The 24,088-nt window shown below is 36.4% G+C and overlaps 1 protein-coding gene across 2 annotated transcripts in view; it reads left to right on the top strand.

The window, feature by feature from the left end:
- Window positions 1–24,088, top strand: part of BEGAIN (brain enriched guanylate kinase associated) — a 250,111-nt gene that overhangs the window by 41,812 nt on the left and 184,211 nt on the right. The window contains exon 3 of one of the 2 annotated variants that reach the window (XR_012477254.1): window positions 1,920–2,126. The exons of the other annotated variant lie outside the window; for it this stretch is intronic. The gene's annotated coding sequence lies outside the window, so the exon portion shown is untranslated. Of the gene's footprint in view, window positions 1–1,919; window positions 2,127–24,088 lie in introns of those variants that run through there. 2 annotated transcript variants of the gene reach the window in all.

Raw genomic sequence — 24,088 nt, 5'->3', positions numbered from 1 at the left:
ACTATAAGGCTCATAATTCTGTTCTATACCTTGTTCTTGTGACCATTCATGTTCCTGTTTCACACCCTCCATCTGACATCCTCTGTAATTTCCAATCCAGTCTACCTCTGGTCTATATCTCCCAAGATTCTCCTCACTGATTCTCACACAAGGAACCTATACTATACTTGTTGACTATTGTCTTCTGTAATCTTCAGGCTCATCTTGGTACAGTGGGAAGAATGTTGACTTTGGAGTCAGAGGTGCTGAATGTAGATCCTGACTCTTCCACTAACAGCTTGTATGGTCTTGGGCTATCAATCATCATAACTTGATCATACACTTGATCACCTGTGATGAGCTGGGCCCTGAGGATGAAAAGACCAAAAAATCAAATAGTCCCCCCTCCTCAAGGGGCTCACATTCCATAGGAGAAATAATGTATACTTTTATAAGGAACGACAAGGAAATTTTGAGGAGCCAGGCTTTAGTAACTGAGGAATACTATGTTATGTGTGAAGATCAGAATGTCCTGATTTGTCCAAGGTCCCATAACTATTAAGTGTCTGAGCTCAGACTCAACTTGGGTCTTCCTGACTCCAAGTCCAACACCTTCTCTATTGCTCAACCAAATGCCTGAGGGCTCACCTTTGTTTGAACTGCAGAGTTTAGAAAGGAGATGAGTTGGAGCCAGGGATTTAAATGCCAAATAAAGGTGTTTGTATTTGATCCCCCAAATAATGGAGAGTGGTTGATATATAGAACAGGGGAGTAATATGATCAGAACGTTGTGTTTTAAAAATATTCCTTTAGTAGAGATATGGTCTGCTTATGGAAGTGATTGTGGAGGGGATAAACCTAAGGTATGGAGATAAATTAGAAGACTCTTCTGATAGAACAAGTAAGTATTAAAGAGGACTGAAGTGAGCAGTATCCCTGTGAGTGGAGAAAAGGGGATTAATATGAAAAGATATGTGAATACAAAATCAATAGAAATGAATAGGTGATTGGACAGATGGAGCAAGTAAGAGTGAGTTATTAAGGAGAAGAGCAAGATTGTCAATTCATATTTCTAAAAGGATGGTAATGCCCTTTACAAAAACAAAGAGATTTGAAATAGGGTAGGTTGTGGGGAAAATAGAATGAATTCTGTTTTGGATATTTCTGAGATGCATATAGGACATCCAGTTCACAATATCTAATTTTGTAATGGCTAATGGTGATGGAGAACTGGAGTTTGGGAGAATGCCTAGAGCAAGATGTATAGATCTGGAAATTAGCAGCATAGAAATAATTGAACCTATCAAAATGAATGAGATCACTGAGAAAGACTGGAGAGTAGAGAACTTGATGACAATGATGTTTGTCCTTCATTCTCAAAGAGGACCATGACAACAGGGAGGTGATGCCATGACAAGCACATGATTTGGATTGGAGTGAGAGGGTGTTGGGCTAAGTCACCTACTTCACTTTCTCCTTCAGAGCCATCTGGATCCAATGGCTAGAGTATAATTGAATCAGGATGACTGGAGATGGTCCTGGTATGAGGCAATCAAGGTTAAGTGACTTGCCTAAGGTCATACAGCTAGTAAGTTTCAAGTGTCTGAGGTCAGATTTGAACTCAGTCCTCTTAACTCCAGGACCAGTGCTTTATCCACTGTGTCCCCTAACTGCCCAGAGAACTAAGAGAAAAGCATTAGGGAGACACATATACAGTAAAGGAATAGAATTTGGTGATGATCTAGCAAGTTATTTAACCTCTCTGGTTCTCATTTGCCATATCTATAACACGTTGTTGAAAGCTAAAGGCCCATTCAACATTTCTAGTGAGTCTATGACTCAGAACTATGCATTCCAGAATTCTTAGCTGACTTCTACAAATTGTATTGACTCCTCTGTAACTCACAGATCTGATTTAAGCCATGATTATTTCTCCACAGCATTCCCTCACAGACCTCCTGGTTCCTTGCCAGCCACAGCTCCAACCAGACACACTTGTCTGCACCTGAACAGAGCTTCATTCAGAAAATTAACCATGAAAGTTGCCTCACTTCACTTTAGGTTGTGTCCTATGGCTACCCCAACATTTGACAGGGAAATAAAAAGTTCCAACTGATAAGGTGTGACTCACCAATCATTGAATTGAATTAAATGGATTGTCATAAAATTAAATGAATTGTCTTAATCTATATAGTTTAGTTATTGTTGAACTCACTTTGCAAGGACCCCTCTGAGACAGGTCCTGATTTCTGAGTTGGCTTCTCACAATGAATCCAACCTTAGAATAGGAGGGACAAATAAAGATATGACTAATAATAATGGAAACCAAAATAAATGAGGAGATTGTAAGAAGGCAACTAACTGCCTTCAATGGTCAGGTCACCAGATCTGATCAAACTCTATCTCAGGCTATAAAAGAAGTGGCTAATGTGCTGAGCTACCATTGATAATCACTGAAAAATTGAGGAAAACAGGAAAGGTCTTATGGAACTAGAGATGGGCAGATATTTCAATTTTCAAAATGGGATCAAGGTGAAAATTTAGACTATTAATTAATGAAATTCATTACTGATAGAATTCCAAACTGCATTATTAAAGGGATATCTTCTGAGCACATAAAGGTGATCACTAAGAATCATAACTCTTTTTCTTAAGACCCCTGGACAATTAGTTCAGGGAATAAACCCCATATTTATAGATTTCCTCAAAGCTGTTGAAAGAGTTGTTCAACATACCTTTATGGATAAGTATGAGAAATGTGTTCTGGGTGATAGTAGAATTTTGTGGTCTCTAAAATCATTGAATGAATAGATTCAATTAGTGTTTATTAATGGACCATTGTTAAACTGTAGGGACATTTCTAGTGGACAGCTATGGGAGTCTGCCCTGAGTGCTGATGCATTTATTGTTTTTCTCAATGACCTGTAAGAAGATATTAGACAATATGAAATGAGAAGGGATAGTTGCTACATTAGATGACAGTCAGAATCCAAAAGGACTTCAATAGACTAGAGCAAAGGGCTGAAGCAGTAATACTATTTTTTCCATATAAAATAAATTTTATTGAAGTATTTTAGATTTCTTTTATATCACCAATTATCTTCCCCCCCTTCACCTCCCTATATGAGAACCATTCCATATAATAAATAATATTTTTAAAGACAAAGAGAAAACTCAGTATATCTTATCAATACACGGAAATTTTTTTAAATAAATAATGTACAACCCTTGGAGGCCTCCCACTTCTGCAAGGGAAGGGTTATGAGTGCCTTGTCATGTCTTGTTTTTAACAATTTTGCAAAATTTACATTAGATTTTTTATAGTATTTTTATGTTGCTATGGTCATTGTATATATTTTCTTGGATCTGCTTATTTCAATATGTATAAATTCATGTAATGCCTCGTTTCTCTATATTCCTTATCTTTAACATTTCTTACAGCACATTAGCTTCATTTACAATTTTTTTAGCCATTGCACAACTGAAAAGTAATGACTTTGCTTCCTTTTCTATAATTCTCTACTATAAAAAAAATACTACTATATATGAGAACTTTCTTCTCATTGATGACTCTCTTAGGACATAAGCCTAGTAAAGGAGTAAATATAAAGGAGATTAAATTTAATAGAGGTAACTTGGGTTCAAAAATCTCTACAAGTACAAATTGGGTAAACTTAGACAAATTCCTCCTGGAATCACAGATTGTCAAAGTCAGAAGTGGTCTTAGAATCATAGAAACCTTCCAGGGTGTGGTCAAAGAAGTACTGCTAGTCTTGAAGTTCAGAGATACTTGTATTCAAATTCTGCCTCTGTCACAAATTACCTGACCCTGGAAAAATCATGTAATGAGTCTTAGTTTCCTTTTTTGTAAGTGGAAATAATAATAGCATCTACTTCAAAGAGTTGTTCTAAGTCTCAAATGAGACTGCAATGTATGCAATGCAATTTTCAAACCATAAAGAATTATATAAATGTGATATCCTAAAATAAAATAGAGAACATCTGAGAAGGAACCCTGAAGATTATCTTATCTAACCAACTGAATTTATAAATTAAAAATTGATGCACACAGAAAGTTAAAGGACCAAGAGTAGAAGCACAACTCCTTGTGGTACAATGGAAAATCTTAGGCTTAGAATTAGAGGAGTTGGGTTCAAATCCTAGCTTAACCATTTATAACCTGTGACCTTACCAACCTGATCTCTCTAGAAGGATGCCCAGAAAAGAACTGGAGTTCTCTCTATGAGAGGGTATGCAAAAGGAGGTTATAGTAATCGTAAGGACTTCAGATAAGTCAAGAAAAATTGAGGTAGAGAAAAAAAGCAATTAGATTTGAATGTGAAGAGATTATTGGTGACTTGGAGAGGGCAATTTCAGTTGAATAATGATAATGGAAACCAAACTTCAGAGGGTGTAGAAGGAAGTGAAAGAAGTGAAAATACCTAAGGTAAATAATTTTTCAAGGAGTTTAGCAAAGAAGCAGAAAGATTTTGGAGAATTGCAAAACAATTGGATAAAATGAGGATTTTATAAAGGAGTATTTATGGATGTATTTATAGGCAACAAGGAAGAAGCCAGTAGATAGGGAGAGAATAAAGAGAGAGCAGGTAGAATAGTAAGGACAAGCTTCTAGAAAAGTGAGAGAGGATGAATCAAGAAGGACCTATGTAGAGGCTCTTCCTCAGCAAGGAGAAGAACCACCTCTTCTATCAGGGACAGTAGTGAGAGAAAAGATAATGAGGTCAAGTGTGTGTGTGTGTGTGTGTGTGTGTGTGTGTGTGTTAGAGAGACAGACAGAGAAAGAGAGAGAGAGAGAGAGAGAGAGAGAGAGAGAGAGAGAGAGATACAAGGTGGCAGTGCAGTACAGCAGACAGAGCTCTGGATTTGGATTAAGAAGACTTTAGTCACACTATGCCTCCGTTTCTCCACCTGGTAAAATGAAGGGTTTAGACTCAATGACTTCTAAAGTCCATCTTGCGCAACATCTATGATCTTTTGATACATTATAGTCTTATTACCATTTGATCCTTAAACACAAACTGTGGTTCTAAACCAAATAAACAAGCTGTCACCAGGATGAGATTGGTGTTCAAAATAGGCAGTCATAAGAGGACAAGATAAAAACAGAACAGTAGCAGAAAAATAGGAAACCAAACAGAGCTATGGGACTGTAAATGAAACAATTTATTTCACTGAAAGCCTCTCTGCTAACCATGCTTTCCCCACTCCAGCCCTTGCTCTAGTTATAGATGCTGGCTCCAACAAGCTGAGAATGTTTACCCCTTTAGGAAAAATTTTTTTTCACTTTACTTTGAATGGAAACCTTTCTGAGATGGAGCACACAATCCCTTGCTTTCATAAATAGAGAATAACAAACTTAATCCAGCCTTTTCTCAATGATTCAGTATCATTACAGTCAAAGGATTTATAAAGGTTCCCATCTATTATCTCATTTTATCCTGATAGCAGTCTTGTGAAACATGCAAAGCAGACATTATCCTTCCCTATTCTCCAGATAAGAAAACAGAAAACCAAAAAAGTTACTTCCACTGCAAGAAGGTGGCAAAATCAGGGCCTGAACCCCCAAGATGTTGGGGAGTCTTTGCCCCTACTCATTTGCACCCAAGAATCAAATGATTCATAGAGAGACAATGTAGAATGTGATGTCAAACTCGAATAGAAATGGGAACCATTAAATTTATATATTCATAGGCCACATATTGTCTTAGTTTTAAAAATCAATATTATCTATGTTTAGTAGTATTCTTTAATCTTGCTAAATATTTCCTGATTACATTTTAATCTGGTTCTGGCCATGCTTGGTAGTATGTCAGATCTCATGTACCTGGCAGGCCAAAGGTTTGTTGCCTCTACTGTTGAATTTGGTTCAGAGTTATTAGACTGTATAGCAAGTCATTTCTATTTACAAAATATGTCTCTTCATCTGTAAAATAAAAAAAAAAATCTTCCCACTAACTATCTCCCAGCATTCTTATGAAAAAATGCTTTCCCCTAGTTAGGCTCAATGACCTTTGATATCCCTTTCATTTCTTGAGAGTCTCTGATTTTGAATAACATAATTAAACTGAAGTTATTATTATTAACCACCAGGAAGACAGATATGATCAGTTCTGCTTGTCCTTAAAGAACAGAAAAGCAACATTATAAAGTTGTATGGAAGTAAATTTGGATTTGATGCAAATATTTTCACTGAGATTCTGAGATACTGCCTTTTTGATTGGAGTGTTTCCTTGGATGGCAGAATACTATGGCAATAACAGGTAGAGATATAAATCTATTCCTTTTTAAAAGGTTTGCTAGGGAAGAAATTCTAAAGTTCCACCCCCCCCCCCATCCTCCTCATTCAGGAAGTCCTTCACTGTGTCCAACCTAACTCCTTCACGCTGTTTCTTAAGCCTACTCCTTTTTCAGTTCTCAGTAGAAATGTGAAACAGCTGGTCGCCACCCTCTGTATAATAACCCTTCAAAGACTTGAAGACTGTTATTAAGTATAAGAAGGAGGGTTACAATAGATTTCTGGGTAGTGGTGCAGCTGGGAGGGAATAAGCTGAAGATTGGCTATTAACCTATCCTGAGTACTCAGAGAGAATGGAAAATTCTGAGGCTCTGGCATTCTAAGCATGCTCATTACCTCATAGCTTTATTTGCCGATTTACCCAACAAATGTTCTGTTTCTGTGTTATTGGGTTAGTTCATTTACTGTGCAGTTTACTCAGAAGCACAGTCACTCATAGAATCATGGAGTTTAGAGATAGATATAAATAGAGATAAATAAAGAGGAATTATTCCAACCCCATCATTTTACAAATAGAGAAACTGAGTCTTAAGAGAGGAACAGTGAGTTGTACAGGTTCTGGAAAAAAAATTTTAAAAACCTCTTCTTAGGAAAGTTATATTCTACTGGAGGAAAACAGCATATACATATATATATATATACATTTATATATTATATAAAGCATGCAAAAATATACAAAGTAAGTACAAAATAATTTTGGAGAGAGGGAAGGCACTAAAAATTAAGGTGGATATCAGAAAAGATTCCTATAGAAAGTGATGACTTAGTTGCATTGAAAGAAGTTGGGCCAAAATAAAGAAAATTAAAGGCATGGGGGTCCATCTTTGCAAATGGGATAGGATATAGAATGTCACTTATAAAAAACAACAAATAAGCCAATTTCCCTAGAAACTGCATAAAGGAGAACAGTGTGAGATCCGTTTAGAAAAATAGGTTAGAGCCAGATTGTGAAAAGGTTTTGTTGTCAAATGGACAAGTTTGTATATTGTCCTAGAGTTGATAGAGATCCACTGAAGAGGTCTGAGTATGGAATGGCATATTCAGGCCTATGTTAGGTAGCAAAATGACCAGGTACTGGGTCTGGAGTCAGGAAGATATGAGTTCACACCTGGCCTCAAACACTTACTAGTCTCATGACACTAGGCAAGTCACTTAACCTTTGTCTATCTGATTTTCTGCAACTAGAAAATGGGGACAATAATTGTACTTAACTCACAGGAAATAATAATTGTTGTTATTGATAAATAGTTTTAATTGTGTCTGACTCTTTGTGATCCAGTTTGGTATTTTCTTGGCAAAGATACTATTTCCTTCTCCAACTCATTTTACAGATGAGGAAACTGAGGCAAACAAGGTTAAGTGATTTGTCCAGGGTCACAGAGCTAGTAAGAGTCTGAGACCAGATTGAACACAGGTCTACTTTTTTTTAAAAAATTTATTTTGAATTTTACAATTTTCCCCCTAATCTTGCTACCCTCCCCTACCCCCCACAGAAGGCACTTTACATTGTTTCCATGGTATACATTGATCTAAGTTGAATGTGATGAGAGAGAAATCATATCTTTAAGGGAAAAAATAAAGTATAAGAGATAGCAAAATTACATAAGATAATGCATTTTTTAAAATTAAAGGTAATAGTCTTTGGTCTTTCTTGAAACCCCACAATTCATTCTCAGGATACAGATGATATTCTCCATCGAAGATACCCCAAAATTGTGCCTGATTGTTGCACTGATGGAATGAGCAAGTCCATTAAGGTTGATCATCACGCCCGTGTTGCTGTTAGGGTGTACAATGTTCTGGTTCTGCTCATCTCGCTCAGCATCAGTTCATGCAAATCCTTCCAAGCTTCGCTGAATTCCCATCCCTCCTGGTTTCTAATAGAACAATGGTGTTCCATAATGTACATATACCACAATTTGTTCAGCTATTCCCCAATTGATGGACATTCACTCAATTTCCAGTTCTTTGCCACTACAAACAGGACTGCTATGAATATTTTTGTGCTAGTGATGTTTTTGCACTTTTTCATGATCTCTTCAGGGTATAGACCCAGTAGTGGTATTGCTGGATCAAAGGGTATACACATTTTTGTTGCCCTTTGGGTATAATTTCAAAATGCACTCCTGAAAAGTTGGATGAGTTCACAGCTCCACCAACAATGTATTAGTGTCCCAGATTTCCCACATCCCTTCCAACAGTGATCATTGTCCTTTCTGGTCATATTGGCCAGTCTGAGAAGTGTGAAGCATCAGAGATGCTTTAATTTGCAGTTATCTAATAAGCAATTTTTCATATGACTATGGATCACTTTGATTTCCTTATCTGTAAATTGCTTTTGCATTTCCTTTGATCATTTGTCAATTGTGGAATGGCTTGTTTTTTTTATAAAATTTGACTCAGTTCTCTGTATATTTTAGAAATGAGTCCTTTGTCAGAAATACTAGTCATGGGGTGGCTAGGTGGCACAGTGCACTGGCCCTGGAGTCATGAGTACCCGAGTTCAAATCTGGCCTCAGACACATAATTATCTAGCTGTGTGGCCTTGGACAAGCCACTTAACCCCATTTGCCTTTCAAAGAAAAAGAAAAAAAGAAATACTAGTCATAAAAATTGTTTCCCTTTTATTACATTTCTTTTGATCTTGCTTACAGTGGTTTTGTCTGTGCAAAAGTTTTTTTAATTTAATGTAATCAAAATCATCTAGTTTGTTTTTTAATGATGTTCTCCATCTCTTCCTGCTTCTCTTTCATAGATCTGGCAGGTAAACTATTCCTTGATCTCCTAGTTTGCTTATAATATTGTTTTTTATGTCTGAATCCTCTATCCATTTGAACACAGGTCTTCTTGACTCTAGGCTTAGTGCTCACCACCTAATAGCTTATGTAACAATAGTATATGACAACACTAATAATACCAAATAATAATATTAACAGTACCTGCTTTTCAGAGGATGATTGTGAATCAAATGAAACAATTAAAGTACTTTGCAAATGTCCAGGCATATAGTAGATACCTAATAAGTGCTTTTTCTCTCCCCCTCTTCCTCCCTTGTGCTTTGGAAGTATCAATGGGGAGCAGCCATTTGAAGGATGGATTGGGAGTGAATAAAGCCTCTTAGAGACCAATTAGGAGTTTATTGCAATAGTTCAGGTGAGAGATAAATTATAGCAGTGACTTTGAGCAAGAAAAGATGGACATATATAAGAGATGTTTGTGAAGTTAGAATCAATAGAGGGCCCTGAGTTTATAACTCTGATGTTATAAACCTGGGTGACTGGAAAACTAGGTGGTACCCCTGAAAGAAATGGTAAAGTTAAGAAAATAGGCAAGTCTTGGAGGAGAGGCAAGATAATGAATGTTTTGTTTTAGACCTATCAGCCAACAAGCATTTGTTTGATATACCTATCCAGGTGGATATTTACAACAAGCATTTGGTAATGTGGAATTGTAGCTCAGGGAGAGGATGAGGGCATATAGATTTGGGAATCAGCTGTGTTACTATGGTAACTAGCCTGAGGGAGCAGAAGAAATCGCCAAGAAAGCATGTGAAAAAGAGAAGAAGAAGAGGACCCAAAACATAGTCCTTGAATATATCAATTCAAAGAATGTGGACCAGACTTGATTGATGACACAACCAAGGAAGTAGAAAAGAAATGGTCAGACAATTAAAAGAGAGTCAGGAAAGTGCAGCATGGAAATAAGCCCAGAGAGGATGGAGATTTTACAAGGAGGAGAAGTGATTAATAGCCACATAGACATCAAGAAGGAGAATTGAGAAAATACCATTGAATTACAAGAAACTCATTGGTAACCAGATAGGCAGACAGTCATTTCAATTGAGTGATGGAGTCAGAAGCCAGATTGCAAAAGAGAAGAGAGTTGCAGGTGAGGAAGAGGAAGCAAAAAAAGAAAGAAAAAGATTTCAATTAGACACTATAGGAAATAGAATAGGGGATCTGTCAGGGCAGAGTAAAAAGATTAGGAGAAATAAAGATCTTATTGAGCAAAAATTTATTATGAACCCAATCAATGTGATTATATGACTTGCTCCAGAATCTCAGAATTTTTGACACCCATGAAACCATGAAGTCCAACCAAGGCCTGTATGAAAATTATCTCTAATGACTTCCAAAAGACAGATTTTTTTCTAATCTCTTCTTGAAAATCTTCAGTGATGGAGAATTTATGAATTCTTGAGGCAGCCCAATCTATTTTGAGACAACTAATGATGACATTTTTTTCTTTCTGTTAAACTGAAATTAACCTTCATACACTAGAAGAACCTGATCATGTCCTCCCCAAGTGTTTTCTTCTGTAGTCCAAAAATCTACTTTTGTACCTCTCATGTATCATCTCATTTGGTCCTCATATATAGGATATAGGAACATGGACTTCTACACTGGAAGAGATTCAGAGTTGCCTACAAGACATCTTGACATTGATTTCACGCCAGTGCTTCAAATGTCCTAAATTGAATTTATCTTTAACCTTAAATCTATTTCTCATTCAAATTTATTTATGTCTGCTGCACCACCATTCATCCATTCTCCATCACCCCTGCCATTATTATCCCAATTTTGCAGATGAGGAAATTGAGAAGGAAAGCAGTTAGGGACTTGCTCAGGGTCACTCCACTAGCATCTGTGACAGGATTGAAACTCTTCCTGACTCCAGAGTCTAGTCAACCCACTATGCAACTGGTCCCTTTACTAACTTACTTTTTTGTTTGTTTGTTTCTTTGCAAGGCAATGAGGTTAAGTGCCCAGCCCAAGATCACACAGCTAGGTAGTTATTCATTAGTTTGAGTGAATTGTAGACATCTGAAACAGCATCTACATGCTAAGTCTTTAATGGTAGAATGGAAGGTTCTGTTCCTTCTTTATTTAAAAAAAATTTCCTCAATTATATGTCAACAAAAAATTTGAATATTGTTTTTTAAAATTTTACATATTCTTTCCCTCTAACTTTTCCCCTTCTTGAGGAAGAAAACACTTTGTATCAATTTTACATGTGCAGTCATGTGAAATTTTTCATGCTAGCCATGTTGAAAAAGAAAGCATTGACCAAAATAACCCAAGTATATTAAAGAAATTTAAGATAAGTATACTTTCATTTATACTCAGTGTTCAACATTCTCTCTGGAGTTGGATACCATTTTTCATCATGGGTCCTTTGAAATTGTCATGGATCACTGCCTTGATCAAAGTAGTTAAGTCTTTCAAAATTGCTATCATTATAATACTACAGTTTTATGGTGAAGTGATAACTTCATTTTGCATCAATTCAAGTCTTCCCAGATTTTTTGAAACTATCCCCCTCATCATTTCTTGAAGCACAAAAGAATTCAATCACAATCATATACCACAACTTGCTCTGTCATTCCTCAACTAATAGGCATCCCCTCAATTTCCACCACAAAAAGAGTTTTTATATTTTTGAAAATATAGGTCCTTTTTCCTTGTTCTTTGATCTTTCTAGGTACAGACTTAGTAGGGATTTGGCTGAGTCAAGGGCATTTACTGTTTAATAACTCTTTGGACATAGTTCCAAATTACTTTCCACAATGGTTGGATAAGTTCATATCTCCACCAATAATGCACTGGTGTCTTAATTTTTCCACAACTCCTCCAATATTTATCATTTTCCTATTCTGTCATATTAATCAATATTGTGAGACTCAGAGTTGTTTTAATTTATATTTTTCTAATCAATAGTGTTTTAGATTATTTTTCTTTGACTATAGATAACTGATTTCTTTATATGAAAACTTCCTGTTTGAATATCTTTGGTCATCCTGATTCATATCTGACCACTAGACTCAGATGGCTCCTCAGAAAGTGAGGTTGGTGCCATAGCACAGAACCTTCTCACTCAAATACAATTCATGAGCTTGACATGGTATCACCTTCTTTGATGTCATGGTCTTTTTCAAGAATCAAGTACAAACATCATCACAACTCTTACAGCCACACATAGCTACATGAGACACCATAACTTTGACTATCTAGACCTTTACTGGCAAGGTGATATCTCTGTTTTTTTAGTATACTGTCCAAATTTGCCATAGTTTTCCTTCCAAGGAGCAAGTATCTTTTAATTTCATGGCTGCAGTTGCACTACTGTCTGCAGGGCTCTTTGAGGTCAAAAATTTTAAATCTGACACTGTTTCCATTTCTTTTCCCTCTACTTGCCAGAAAAAAATATGGAACCAGTTGTCAAGATCTTAGTTTGTTTGCTTTTAAATATTAGGTTTCAAGCCAGCTTTACATTTGCTCTTTCAACCTCATCAAGAAGCTTCTTAATTTTTCTCTTCACTTTCTGCCATCTGAGTGGTTAGGACTATACCTAAGGCCAACACTGAAAGCATATTGAACCTGGTTCTTTTTATTGGGAAGTAAACTCAGTAGTGGTTAATGATAATCAAAATGAAAGTCTTTCAAATGTGTGCATGCCTTATTATACACAAAAGGCTTTTTTGTTTATTTAGTTCTTTTTTAATATTTTATATTTCCAATTATATGTAAAGATAAATTTTGACAATTTTTTAAAATTTTGAGTTCCAAATTTTTCCTTCTCTCCTCCCCAAGATGCACTTTAATTTAAGTTATATATGTACAGTCATATAAAACATTTCCATATTAGTCATGTTGTGAAAGAAGAAAAAGACCAAAAGAAAAAATATGAAAAAATAAAAAAATGAAAATAGTATGTTTTAATCTATATTAAAGATCCATCAGTTTTCTTTCTCTGGAGATAGTGTTTTTCATCATGAGACCTTTGGAACTGTCTTAGATCATTGTATTGCTGAATTAGTAATGTTGTGAAAGAAGAAAAAGACCAAAAGAAAAAATATGAAAAAATAAAAAAATGAAAATAGTATGTTTTAATCTATATTAAAGATCCATCAGTTTTCTTTCTCTGGAGATAGTGTTTTTCATCATGAGACCTTTGGAACTGTCTTAGATCATTGTATTGCTGAGAAAAGAGGAGTCATTCATGAATGGTGCTGTGCACAATGTTCTCTTAGTTCTGCTCACTTCACTTATGCAAAAAGCTTTCACAGCTATTATCCTATATAGAGCTATAGGGTCAATAGGCTCTTACAATTCATTCTTAGGTATTAGATGCCTACATTTTCCCATTGACACTTCAAACTCAATATGTCCCAAATTGAGTTTATCTTTGCCCTTAGACATGTTTTTCATTTTAATTTCATTATTTACATCTGCTACAGCAGCATTAACACATTCCTCTATGTTCAAAAACTTGGTGTTTTCTTTTTTTTCTCTTCCTCTATTATTCAAAAGTTGACCATTATTAATGATTCTGCCTTTACAGAATCTCTCCATTTGTCCACCATTCAGGATGGCATCATGGATAATGAGCCAGCCTCAGAGTTAGGAAAGACTTCAGTTCAAAGCCTCCCTTTGGTCATGTGACCCCAGATCAGTCACTGAACCTCTCAGTGTACCAAGCATCTGTGGTGCAAAGCAAATGCAAACATACATTGCCTGAAAAGGTTCTTCACCCAGAATACCACTGAAATTACAGGTTTAGGAAAAAATAGAAAATTGTCCCTTTTCTCTATTTCCTTCATCACAACTTTCATCATAAGACTTATAACCATTCACTCGGACTACAACCAAGAGCATTAAGTCTTGTACCTCCTTTCTTCAATAGGTCCTTTATACCACTTCTAAAATAATCCTGCTTAGATTTGGCTCTCTTTGGGGCAGCTAGGTGGTGTAGTGGATACACCGGCCCTGGAGTCAGGAGTACCTGGGTTCAAATCTGGTCTCAGACACTTAATAATTACCTAACTGTGTGGCCTTGGGCAAGCCACTTAACCCTGTCTGCCTTGCAAAAACCTAAAAAAAAGATATGGATCTCTTCATGTCATTTCTTTGCTCAGAAATCTTCAGTGACATTCTTTTGTTTATCAAGGAAAGTTCCAGCTGATTTCTCTAGCAATCGAGGCTTTCTAGTATCTATTACTACTATTCCTTTCTGGGTCTCATATCACTCCAATCCAAACACTCTACTCTCCACCCAAAGAGCATTACACCGTTTCCCACAAATTGGTTCCCTTGCCTATTTGCATTGTTTTCAGAGTTAGCAAAGTAGTGCAAAGTATAGTGTGCTCTGCCTGGAGTAAGAAAGATTGAGTTCAAATCAAGTCTCAGACATTATGTAACTCTGGACAAGTCATTGATTGCTTTCTTCCTTCATTCCTTCTCTGAACCCAAAATGTCCTTTAAAGGCAAGTTCAAATCTTATCTTCACCATAAAGCTGTCCTTGCTCCTGCCCTTTGAATGATCTCACAAAGTATTTGAATAAGTGTCTGTTAGACATAAGTTTTCAGCTTCTCGATCCCATCTAATCATTTCCCTCCTGCTGAAGATACAATGATCTAAGCAACTGTCCACAATCTGATACTCATAATAGCTTCAACAAAAGGCAAAATAAATCCCACTCCCAATGGGACCAACCAGGAGAAACTTACTAATCAGGTGAGATTTGATTTTGATCAACCAAAGATGAAATATTTCAATATAGACTATTTAAAAAAAAAAAAAACTTGATAGGTGGTACTTGAATACAGCTTGGGAACAGATTAATGGGACCAGTTTTTGTAAGTGTTTTTTTCTGCCTAAGTAATCTCCATAATAATGTTCCAGGGATTTATAGAGATGATTCTTGCTATTTTGTTCAATATTGCTCTGACTTGGAATGCTTGGGAGGTTATTAAACTGATGTCATTAGGTGCTCAAGGATTGGTTTTGAATTTATTTTGAACAGCCACTTTCAAATTTACCAAAAAGATTAAAATCAATTGCTAAAAGAGTTGCAAGGTGGTGGTAGAAAGTGACCACAGGATTATAGGATTTATAGCTGGCAGTCATTTGGTCAATTCTCTTATTTTATAGATGAGGAAGCTAAGGCCCATGGGGGATGGTGATAGGGGAAGTGACTTTCTAAAGATCCTACAAAGAGAAAACAGGGTTGAGATTCAGAAATTGAAGGAAGAATCACCTAGAGGATTATTTTTTTTAAACAGCTTGGCAAGTATGCCAGTCTGAAATACAGGGAACCCCACATTCAAAGTAATTAAAACATTTAATTATCTTTCCACCTGGAAAGAGAAGAAAGCATATAGCCCAAAGGATTCTTGGAAACTTGGTGCAAGAAACAGGTGGGTCAATTCAACAAATTCTTAGGGCTGTTTTTTTAAATGTGGTTTTAAAAAATAAAATTAAATACTGTGGATATGGGAAGTAGCAAAAATTACAAGTGTGCTCAAGATTAGAAAATATTTAAAGATCAAATATGGCAATTTTGCAGGCATTCAATACCTTCCATAATCTAGTTCTCCTCTACTCACTCCTCTATTCATTGAACATTATAACCTGAAGGGACTTAGAATCATAGAAATATAAAATGTTTGAGCTTGAAGCTAAGAATCACATGAAGTTACAACTGAGACTTTAGACATCTCATCCCACTCCTTCCTTTTCATAATATCCAGGAATAGGGAATCAGATAAGGAAATGGTGGATATGTACAGGAAATGATGAGTTAGACCAGCTAGCTTGGAGCATAGATTATTTGACAATAATGGGCAATAAGGCAGGCAATAGAGTTTGAATTTTACTCCATGATGATATGAGATCATTGGTCCTCTTTGAGTGGAGTTATTCAGGCAGGGGCTATTTGACCACTTTTTAGATATATTGTAGGAGGGATTCTTGTTCAGGTATCAGGATAGCCTAGATGATCTCTGAAGTTTTTTCCATCTTTAATATTCTATGAGTTATCGCAGGTTTATAGCAGAAGAATGACAACATGGGATTCTTGGATTTGCAAGTCACTTACCTCAAAGTAATCCTGAAAGGTACATAGTACAAATATTCTTATTCCCATTTTAGTGATAAGGAAATACCACTGAAAGTTTCTAAGAAGTTAAAGGCTTGCTTGTCTATGGTCACAAGTCTAATTTAAAACAAATTCCAATTATTTCCACTAAATCAAGAAAATAAGTTCTAGTAAGAAAGCTAAGATTGTTATGCTTTTTCAAATTATCCTGAATTTATCATGCTCATGTGTTAGAAGGGATCTAGCCCAACCCATCTCTAAATGAGAAATTTTCTACAATACTCCCAACAAGTGATTATTAATTTTCACTTAATACATACAGGAATTAAAACTTCACTAACTTCCGAAGTAGATGTTCCATTTTGAGAAAGCTCAGTTTTTCTTGAAAAATTTTTTCATAGGTTGAATTCTAGATGTCATCAAAGAAGCCCAGGAGCAAACTGCTAGCCATGGTATTGACTTAGTTCTCTCAATATCCCTCAGTTATATTGCTTTTGATGAACCTTGGGAAAATTATAGGAAATGTTCACATTTATTGGGCACTGAAGGATGGCATATACTGCTTTCCATACAAAATTCTGTGAGGCAGGGAGTACAAAAACTATTATTTTCTCTTGCAGATAAGGAAGCTAAATGATGTGTTCGCTAGTGACAGAACTGAAACCTAATCCTAGCTTTTTCCTTCCAGGCTCAGTACTTTTTCCTCTAAACTAAGTAAACTACTCATTCCCGCAACATACCTGTTAATATTGTTAACTGCTAACATTGAGCTGGGATTCTATTTTTCCTGGTCATCATGAATGAAAGTGTTGATTTTAATGGCCAATTCATGCAAAGATTATTACCTATAATAGTTGTCTTCAGAATGAACTAATATTGAAATTGTGTTTATACTAATTGAGAGGTCTTGTTGGAGCCAGTTCTCCAAGAATTCCCACCTCCAAAGTATACCCTGACTTTGGGTTCTTCATCTCTGGCATAATGACTTGTTTTTACCCATCAGCTGGTGGTCAAGTATATGAGTACCATAATAGTATAATAGAATTTCAGGGATAGATAGGACTTCAAAGATGATATAGTTCACCTTGTATCTGAACTAGTAATACCTTCTAAAGCATCCTAACAGATGGTTTTCCAGTTGTAGAACTCCATTAGTAGAACTCCAGTTGATTAGTGACTAGAATGATGGAGTATTAGTCAGGAAGACATGAATTCAAAACATCCTTTAGAAACTTTCTAGTTTTGTGGCCTTGGATAAGCACATAACTCTCATCTTCATTTTACCTATTTGTAAATATGTATAAATAATATCATTTGTTATAAAGTCCCTAGAAAGAACACATAGGTAAAGAATTTTGCAAATTTTAAAAGACTATATAAATGTCAACTGCTAGTGTTATTATTATTAATATGCATATTATTGTGCATGGAGGCAGTCTCATTGACTCCTTAAAAATCTGCCTAATGTCAGCTCCAGATTGCGTCTTCTCCTCAAAAGGGAGGCGGAAATGAGTAGAAAAACCAGATAGATTGGATGATATGACCATCATTCTTCACCCCCACCATATGACATCAAAGGACTTCACCAATCCCTATGTACATCCTTATTTGACTTTTTCAAGATTGGTGTGTTTACAAAATAACTGATGTCTCTTGGTACATTTGTAAAATGTTACAACTCCTTTTGTCTTTTTGAGTATAAAAAAACTAATTCTTTTTTTCAATCTAAGTTAGTTTATAAATATAAATAGGGTTTCCTGAAACTGTATGTGTTGCTTTTCTTTTAGAAACCAAAATAGAAAGCTGAGACAATAGGTGGATAAGGTATATGTATATTTTTATCCTTTTTGTGTGTATCTTCAATGGTTTAAATTCCAGTGAAGGAGTCATTAGTAAAATGTTATGAACTCAAATGCCTATATACAAATGTCAAAAGTTTAAATAAGCAAGAAATAGAGGTCTTAACTCATGAGTAGAAATTGCATCACGTAAGTGTCACTAAGACTGTGGGATGAAATCTTCCTACAGTATAACTCTAGCTAAGCATACCTTATACAAAAGAACTAGAATAGATAACAGAAGGTGAGGCACCCTTGGATATGAAGAGGAGGAGGAGGAGGCATTGTAATTTGAAGAGATCCAGGAACCAGAAGAGAAAAGCATGGTTGAAGGTATTTGTGTAAAGATAAATAGATAAAAAGAAAATCAATTTTATCATTAGTATATACCTGACCAGGAAAAGGAGGTAAATATACAGCAAGAGAAACAAATCACAAGGCTGGCCCAGAGATGCTATATAGTAGTGATATGATAGCCTCAATTATCCAGACATATGATTTTTTTTTGCCAAAAGTAGAACAGATAGTGGTTTCTTGACTATGATATAATGTCCTCCTTATAAAGATTCGAGTTCAAACAGGAGAAATTATAGTCTTGGTGTGATTCTCACTAATAAGGCTAAAATAGAAATGATGGAAATATTTGGGAGGAATGTTCCCGTCAATGATAGGAGAAAATAGTAGCTCCCTCATAGAATCCTGGATATGGAGAAAATTCAGATATTGTCTGACATCCTACATTTTCTTTTCCTAGGAGCAAATTTCCTAGGAGAATGATAGGTACAATCCTACAGACAAAAATTCTATAGGAAAAGTCAGACCAGGGGGATGCAATTTTGAAGGCACAAAGGGAAACAGTTTTGATAAAGAGGAAAATGAGAATTTCCCTGAAGTTACTAGTGTAATTATACAAAGAACTTGCCAACCAAGTTCAGTTTTTAATGGTTCAAAAGATGGAAGCAGGGGGTGGCTAGGTGGCATAGTGGATAAAGCACCGGTCTTGGAGTCAGGAGTACTTGGGTTCAAATCCGGTCTCAGACACTTAATAATTACCTAGCTGTGTGGCCTTGGGCAAGCCACTTAACCCCATTTACCTTACAAAAAAAAGCCTAAAAAAAAAAAGATGGAAGCAAGGGCCATAAATAGAGGGTGGCTATCTGAGCTCCAATTCTGTAAAAAAATAGTTATCAGGAATACTAAAGTTCAGAATGAACGGAGGATTGTGAAGAAAAGGTAAGGGCAATAAAAATGTTTTTTTAAATTTATATTAATGGAAAAATAGGGAGTTAATGCCAAAGGCAAGTAAGAAGACAGAGTCCCTAGCTGGCATTTTTAAATTCAAGTTACCTGGCCCAAGGAAACAATAAGAATTGACAGCTATGGTTGCTAAGTCACTGTCAATGATATTTGAAAGACTAGAGAAAGGGAGAGGTACTGCTCAACTGGAAAAGGGCAAATGTCTCAATTTTGGAGAAAAAGAGGATGAAGTCTGCAAATTGTATGTCAGTGAGCTTGACTTTGATTCCTATGAAGAAAAGATCATTTATGAAATGGCTATGAACATTTAGGAAAGGAAAGTGTGATTATGAAGGACAATCATTGATTCAGTAAGAATAGGTCATACCAGATTAACATTTTACTATCTACTATATCTGGTATCTGATAAATGTCCTCCCTAAAGCTCAAACCCACATTCATAAAGTCTGCTTTGTAACAAAGCCTCAGCATACCTTCCATACCCACACTCACTGTCTGAAATGAGGCCCAAATCTAAGACTGATGGGCTCTAGGGAGGGTGTAGGAGCAGCTGGAGGCCTCACTCTATTTACCCTCATTCCCTTTGAAAACTGTAATCTTCTAAACCCTAAATCCCAGAAGTGTGCTTCATTCTTTTCTTCCAAGGCCTGTTCCCATTCCAATCCATCTACCTCCATCCTCAGGAAACAGCAACAATCAGGCAGCCATTCTTAAGGACTCACTATGATATTTCCTTGTCCTTCATATACCAAATTATCAGGATCCCAAAATTTGCAATAGCATCTGTGACCCACAACCAGCCCTACCTCCTGTCAGTCTCAGCAATGATAACAGTCTGCAAAGGGTCTCTCCATCTTTTCACCCATTACCCCAAAATCAGCCATTGATGTCCATCTATGTGAGTGTTTGAAATAAAACAAAAACATTTTTATAAAATCCCAAAGATGGATAGGATTGAAAGTATCTTTTCAACTTCATCTGTTGGGGGTTATTCAGCCTCAGAATAGAGTATGAGATGTGATGTCTACTGATAATAATAACAACAACAGCAAACCAGCATTTTAAGTACTATAAAGCCCTTTTCTAAACATTATATCACTTTATTCATAATACCTGTAATACTTACCTCACAGTATTTTGTAAAATAAATACGACCAGTTATTATTCACATTTTATAGATGAGAAAACAGAGGTTCAGAGAGGCTAAGCAACTTGCCCAGGGTCACACAGATAGTAAAGGTCAGAGACAGGATTTGAACCCAGGTCTCTCTTTTCACTCTTCTGCCTCACAAGGCAGCCCAGTCCACTGTTGCATATCTAACTTCAGATACAGATCATCTTATGAGAAAGAGATACATGTTCCAAAGACTGGGCCAGAATATGGACATTTTACCACCCTACTTGGATGCAGAGAGAGTAAGGGAAGAGGTCAGGACAGAAAGGAAAGAAAAGGGGAATAAGGGGAGGGGGATAGAAGACAGAAGCAGAGGAAGGATGACAGATAAGAGAAGATGATAGATGAGGTAAGCAGGAGAAGTTGGGAATCATGAGGAGGGAAATAAAATAGAGGAGAGGTGGAATTGATGTGATCTTAAACTAATAACACCTTGTTCCCCAAGACTGTACAACACCTAGAATATAAGGATGATGTTTTGTTTACTGAATTATGCCTCCAGTCACAGGAATGCCCATCCAAAGTACTTGCTATATAACAGAGACTGTATTTACTACTCCATGTGCATGTGGGAGAGTGCATTGCACACACACACACACACATGCATACACAGTCAAACCCTAATACCTTTATAAAATTACTACTCACATTTCTATACTACTTCAAGGTTGTAGATCACTTAAAATAATAAGCAAGTATCATTATATCTACTTTACAAATAAAGAAAGCAAAGTTGAAAGATTGTGACTTGCTAAGAAGATAGCTTTTATAATAAAAAGAGACCTGGATTTTCAGTCAGAGGACATGGGATATATGCTCCACAACCTATGTAATCTTGAATAAGTCATTTCCCTTCTCTGAGTCTCAGTATCTTTATCTGCAAGATGGTGGGACTAGACTTGATAACTTTGAAATATTCTTTTAATTTTAAGTCCTATGATACTTGTGATTTTCATTTATGGATTACATGAGGAGTAAGTGTGAAATCCAAATCTTAGGTCTTCTGACCCCCACCCCAAACCCTTGTCATTAGTAAATTTTCAATGGAATGAGGCTTCTCTTTAACTATTAGAAAAACCAAAATTTCATTAAACAGATCTGTACTTCCCTTCTTTTTATAAATAAGGAAATGGAAGCTTAGTAAAGGGAAAGGATTATCCCAATGTCCATCAATGAGTTAGTGGTCAAAATGAAGCTAGATTCTAAGTTTCTCTGTTTTAGACAAGTTTCCTAATTCCTTAAGTCCTTGACTTTTTTCCTGATCAAGCACACCTCCTCTCTCCAGACCCTTTTTAAATCTGGTTGCTATCCAACATTTTCCCAGCCACTAGAGTTCTTAAAGGTTTTCCCCCTCCCCCCTTAGGGGAAATTATCTATCCTTTGAGATACAGGATCATACACTCTTCCCTGGGTTTTTACCTTGGAAATTATATGATTTCAAATTCCATTTCTTCTCATCCAAACTGTGAGCATGGATTGATAAATAATTACCCTTCAGTTCTTGAAATCCAACTCAGCTAGATTGTTCACCTCCTGAGAAGAACCCAGGAGATGAGAGGGAGAAGGAAAGCATTTATATTGGCCTTGATGGTACTCAGCGGTTGTCTGAGTATGTATCCAGGTAATCTTTCAGACTTTATTACAAGAACTGAATAGGTCTCAGGAGTTCTAATGGTCTCCTTCAAATCTTGAGGAAGACTAAGTTTGGTCAATTAAGAAGTGCCTTGACTCCTTAAAGTGGGCCAGTTACTAATAAGATACCATTTTCCTTGAGCCTCTGTGTAGCTCTGACTAAAGTCAGAGTAAATTCAGCAGGGTTTTTTTTTATTCTTTCCTCTTATCTCACAGTCCCTGCCCCTCCACCAATAAAGCCAAATCATGATTTCTGTTTTGCATTCATCTGAGGACCAACTGTGTAAAGGGCTCTGTGGGGGGGGTACAGAAATGCCAGTGATAGTTTGCCTATTCCCAGGAAACTTCTAATCTAGGAGAAGCATAGCATAATGGAAAGAATATTGATCTTGAAATTGAGAGATCTGGGTTCAAGTCCTAGCTCAGATACTTATTAGGTTTTATGGTACAACTTCTTAGCATTTTAATTTGTTTACTTATAAAATGAGTTAATAATCCTTGTGCTGCCTACTTCATGGATTAGTCTATAGAAATTTGAGTTAATATTCTTTATGAGCAATAAGTTATATACATAGAAAGGGTAATTTAAAAGTTAAGACAATAAAAAGAATGATATGATTTAGCGGGACAAGTACTGAAGTCAATCCTGGCTGACTAGCTCTGTGACTTAAGGCTTTACCTCTCTTTGCCTCAGTTTTCTATCCTATGAAATGAAGATAACACTCATAGCACCTGCCTCCTAAGTCTGTTATGAAAAAAAGCTCATGGAAAACTTTTAAATGCTTTTGGAAATGGCATTTGATATTGCAACTCTAGCTTATTCTGATGCTGGGAAAGGGGAGAGAGCAAAGGGGAAGACCCTGGGTTTTCAAAAGGCTCACAGAGTATGGGTTCTGAAAGGTCTTATCAAAAGGTCTTTAGGTAGTATGTCCAGAGATTGTCTGAGGACTAGCCTAGACCAATACAGAAAAGCTTATCCTGAAAAGACTACCTACCAGGGAGTGTTGTGGGATCTTTTATCAATGAAAGAAATTTGTGATTTTCTTTATCAAAGAATGAAGTGGTTACTATCTCTATTATTGAAGGGAAGAACCACACTAATGAGATCATGGGTCATAGGACATTTGCTTAACACTGAGATATTATTACTTAATCAGGGTACAATGTTTGTCCCTCATTTTTGAAGACCATGATATCAAGGTGGTAAAGCCACAACAAACACATGAATTGTATTCGAGGGAGGGGGTTCTGTGCTAAGCCATCAGCCTCACTTTCTCCTCTGGAACCATCTTGGCCCAGTGGCCAGAAATGAATTAGGGTGACTGGAGATGGCCCTGGATGCAAGGCAATCAGGGTTAAGTGACTTGCCCAAGGTCACATAGCAACTGTGTCAGGTTAGATTCAAACTCCTGACTTCCTGATTCCAAGGCCAATACTCTATCCACTGCCTATAAAATGAAATGTGAAGACCATAAAAGTAAGAAGCATCTTATGGGCTAGATTGGAGTAGTCAGAGAGTGCTTCCTGGAAGGAGCTGCAATAAGCCCAGCTTTGTTGCACTGGATCCAGGGTTTGGAAATAGAAACAAAGACTTGGAATCTTCTTTTATACTATATAGGAGACAAGGAATATTAGATCAGTTGATACTGGGATTTACATGTAGGGAGGAAGGGAAACATGCTTGAGGAGTAAAATAGCAGGAGATAAGGCTGAAGAAGACAGCCTGTAAAATTAGATCTGGAATGGTTCTTGAGAGTTCATTGAGTCCAATCCCCTCATTTCCAAATCCCTGACCTGATGGCACAGAGAAGTGTAGATAGAACAGCTGTACTGCAGAAAAGGGATCTTCATAGATCCTGACATGAAATTTGATTGGAAGTAAAATTCTAGAATTTGGAATTAGATTGGTTATGAAATTTGAAGGACATACAGATACAATGCTGTATGTCCTGTATCACCTGAGGCAGCTAGGTGGTATAGTGGACAGGAAAATCTGAGTTTGAATTCAGCCTCAG

Source organism: Macrotis lagotis, chromosome 1 (genome assembly GCF_037893015.1).
Source record: "Macrotis lagotis isolate mMagLag1 chromosome 1, bilby.v1.9.chrom.fasta, whole genome shotgun sequence".
In the NCBI taxonomy this organism is placed as follows: domain Eukaryota; kingdom Metazoa; phylum Chordata; class Mammalia; order Peramelemorphia; family Peramelidae; genus Macrotis; species Macrotis lagotis.
This window is presented reverse-complemented; position numbering and strand designations above follow the sequence as displayed.